Here is a 4,345-nt window from a genome sequence, read left to right as displayed (position 1 = left end):
ACAGCCCTGTTTTGGAAATATTTCCTTTTTGCTTTGCTTTTAAAATTTCCATGGGTCTGTGAATCTCCCCCCGGTACAAAACTCGGCCGCTCCTGCTTTAACACTGCTACATGAGGTGCCCATCTGCGCGGGATTGAATTACCTGGGGCTTACAAAGCCGTACGAATCCCCGCCGACCCCCCCAGCTCAATCCTCCCCCAGCAAATCCCCTGCCTGCACCAAGTCGAAGTGGTTTTTCACCCCAGCAGCCGGTTTGCATCACCAGCACCTTTTGGCAAAGTGATTTATTTTTTCCTCCCCCCCCAACCCGAGGTCCTGGAGCAGGGTCAGTGAGGGAGGAGCAGCCACCCCCCCCAACCCGGCCCTGCCTGCTGTTGTAGGGCTGGAGTAACCCCATCTTCAGGCATCTCTGCCCCTTGTTTTGGTTAAACTGGGGTTTAAGCAGCCCTGTGGGCTCTGAACCTCCCTCCTCATTATGCACTTATCAAAATAGTTGGAGATTTTTTTTTTTCCCTCCCAGGGCAGCCACCAGCTCGTGGATGCCAGACGGTTACTGCTCCTCCTCCGCGAGGCTGAGTCACCCCAGGGGGCTGGGGACACCCACGGCTGGTTTCTCTTTGGTTTTGGTTTTGGTTTTAATCATAGAATCATAGAATGTTTTGGGTGGGAAGGGACTTGGTTTACTTTTTTGTTTACCCAAAAGGGTCAACCACAGCCAGATTTCAGTGCATCAGCAGAATAAACCTCCCCATCTCCCTGGCAGCGCTGGTGTTGCGGCAACCGGGATGTGCGTTGCCTTGGCTTGCCAAGACCTTCCTCATCCTCCGTTGTTGGTTGTAATGCCCAAACACCCCTGAACCCACCCGGCCTCTGACACCCCTTCCCAGCACATCACTAGAAACCCTCTGCACCCACCAGGTCCTTGGTTTCCCTTTGGCTCAGCGTCTCCCCACCAGTGGTGTCTGATGACTCTGGGAGGAGCAGCAGAGCAAACGGCTATGATCCTCCTCATCCTCATGCTGGTTTGCTGTCCCTGGGGTGGGTCACCCGTCCCCTCCGCAGGGTCCCACTCTCACCGCGTCCCTCCTAAGCCATCTTCCAACGCGTCCGTCCTTGGTGTGCGGCAGTTCCTACCCGTGCTGACCAGCCCGGTGCTTGTGATTAGCTTTGTGCTCTATATTTTTCTGGTGTTTCTCCAGATTTTAGGTAAACCACAGATTTTTTTTTAATCCCCCCTGCCCCTTCCACTCCAACAGCTCATTTTCGTAGAATCATAGAATGTTTTGGGTGGGAAGGGACCCCTAGAGGTCACCCAGCCAACCCCCCTGCAGGAGCAGGGACACCTTGAACCACATCAGGTTGCTCACAGCCCCGGCCAACCTGGCCTGGAATGTTCCCAGGGATGGGGCCTCCACCACCTCTCTGGGCAACCCCTGCCAGGGTTTCACCACCCTCACTGTAAAGAATTTCTTCCTTAGATCCAGTCTAAACCTACCCTGCTTCAGTTTAAAGCCATCCCCCCTTGTCCTGTCCCAGCTGGCCCTACTAAAAAGCTTGTCCCCCCCTTTCCTCTGGGCCCCCTTGAAGCCCTGACCGGCCGCACTCAGCTCTGCCCGCAGCCTTCTCTTCTCCAGGCTGAACACCCCCAACTCTCCCAGCCTGGCCTCAGAGCAGAGGGGCTCCAGCCCTCGGAGCATTTTAGTAGCCCTCTCCTGGCCCCGCTCCAACAGGTCCATGTCCTCCTTGTGCTGAGGGCTCCAGAGCTGGATGCAGGGCTCCAGGTACTCAGTTGCATCTTTTCATCCAAGGAGAAAGGAACGACACTCTAGAAAACCTGGCAGCCTCCTCCAGACCACCTCAAAGCTCCCGTGACCCCCTCGCCACTTCCCGGCCTCCTGCAAGCACCCGCGCCGCTCCCCGCTTCCCACCCAGCTTCTCCCAGCTCCCATCTTCGGCGGGGGCCGTGCGGGGAAGGGCTGCGGTTGAAAGCAGCCTCTGCCTTCCCACGCCCCTTCCCCGACCTCCTCGCCTTTTCTGCTCGGCGTTCCCTGCCTTATCGCCTCCCCCAGCTGCAAAATCGGGCCCCTGCTTCAGCGCAGCAAGCAGAGCCCCGTGGAGGTGGTTGGGGATGGACAGGCAAGGAGGACAAATCTTCTCCCCCCACCTTTCCTCTCCACCTTACGCCTCCCCATCCCGCATAGCCTCAGGCTGTGAAATTGGAGGTAAATATTTTTCAGTGAGCCATCCCCGTCACACACCCAGCTTCGGGGCTATTCCCGGCCAGGCACGTTGCCAAACCCCGGGCGCCCCCTGCCAGGAGCGTGCACGCCGCTCCTCCGTTCGCGTGCCTCCCGGGACCGCCTGGGCTTGCCGGGCAGCCGGGAGGTGCCAGCACCCAAAAGAACAAGCCCGTGGGCGTGGGGCAGAGCTGGGAGCATCCCCGGCACGTCCTGGGCACACGGTCCTGGCTGCGGTCCCATTTGCAGTGCGACCAAGGAATGGGAGGAATCTCCCGGCAGCATCGGGCCCCCCCTTCCCCCTGCTTTTATGGGAGCAAGGATGCAACCTGTCCAAGAGCAGGTGGTGCAAAAAAATACGAGGCTCGCTGCAGAAACGCAAGCAGCGATGGGGAAATGCGGGGTTTCCTCCCAGCACCTGCCTGCGAGGGAGCACGTTTGGCTCATGCCCGGGGAAGATGCTGCAGGCGTTGCTGTTGCCTGCCCCAATCTGTCCCGTTCACGACCTGGAGGTGCAGGGGAGCAGCCATCCGCTGGCACCCCTTCCCCACCCCTCCTTGCCTCCCTCCGGCCCCGCTGCCGTGCCAGGATGGGATAACCTGAAGCTGGGCGCTGGAGCATCCCCAGCCAAGCAGCATCCCTGGCTCCTCTCTTGGGGTGTTTTTGGGTCCTGGTGCTCCCCCGGTGGGCAGCGGGATGGTGGTGCTGAGCGGGTGGGTGAATCCCTGGCAGTGTCCCTATTCCCAGGCAGCCGCAGCATCTCTGCCGCTTGCCGAGTCCCTGCTCCGTGGGCAGGGGGTCGAGGGGCCTCCCCGCAAAGAACCCAATTTCATTTCACTGCCGACTGACAGGCTGGAATACACCATCGTAAACCCAACTTGCACATGGATCGATTTTCCTGCTCACCACCCTGAGCCCGGTGTGCCGAGGCTGTTTTCCACCCCGGCGCTCCATCAGCACCCTTCAAATTAGGCGATGGCAGGGGGCTGCCCGCCTGCCTCCCCTCCCCGCACCCCCGGGGCTGCTTCCCCACTGCCTGCCTGGTCAGGATGGGGGCCAAGGCTGCCGCCTTAGACTCTCCTGCCCTCATCCTTGTATTTTTGCCGGGGGTTTTTTTTGGTGGGATTTTGTTTGGGCAAGCTCAGGCTAAGGCAGCGGGACGGAGCAGCGGGCTGGCGCGGCGGCAGGGGGGGGGGGCTGTATCATTGGGGAGCTACTTACGGCCCTGCCGCAGCAGAATCTGACCACAAAAACCAGGAGCGGCAGCTGAATATTAAATAAAAGATTTGACGTTTATTTAAAATAAAATGCATTTGTACATAGTCTTGAAACCACAGGCTACAGGCACGCAACGCTGGTTATTCCTCGGCATTAGGTGGGGCAGGAGATGGCTCCCCGTTAGCGTTAACGCTGCGCTGGCTTAACGAACGGGGAGGTCCTGGCCCCAGATATCGGTTATCGACGGGTGTTGTGGCGCAGCTCTGAAATCCTATTTAACTTAGATAAAAATTTACTGGACTGAAAATGTTTATTTTTTGGTTTTTTTTTTTTTGTTTGTTTGTTTGTTTTGTTTCTTGGTTACTCCCCTTCCTCTCCATACAAGCATACTATAGTTAATGCTGATGCACCAGATCTATGCAATATTCTAGCTGGCTTGTGAGACTAGTTAAAAAAAACTGTACAATCTTATAAAATTTGTGTTTTTTACATTAGTTACACAAAACCTATACTTCATAGACCTTTACTTCATATGGTAATGAAAAAGTTTGCATATCATAGGCAGAACAGTGACTATGCTGGTGAATACTAAAAAGTGTCATAATACAATATGGTGTAAAAATAAAATAAAATTAAAAAAAAAAAAAAAAGACAATATAAATGATTATCAAAAAGGCAAGTTAACAAATAAACCCAAGCTATAACAGACTAACACAAGGTCATCTTTGAGGCCACACGCAGCCATCTGCAAAGTCATGTCAGGCACCTGTAGCAGTCCCGGTGCGTGTAGTGTGAAAGGAGAGATGGCAATTCTGCTCACGGGTAGGACGACTTCAGAACAGGTCAAATGTACAGGATAAAAAAAAAAAAAACAAAACACACACAAAAAA

Source organism: Egretta garzetta, unplaced genomic scaffold, assembly GCF_000687185.1.
Source record: "Egretta garzetta isolate BGI_Z169 unplaced genomic scaffold, ASM68718v1 scaffold1628, whole genome shotgun sequence".
NCBI classification, from domain to species: Eukaryota; Metazoa; Chordata; class Aves; order Pelecaniformes; family Ardeidae; genus Egretta; species Egretta garzetta.
The sequence above is the reverse complement of the archived record's forward strand: the minus strand, read 5'-3'. Positions refer to the sequence as shown.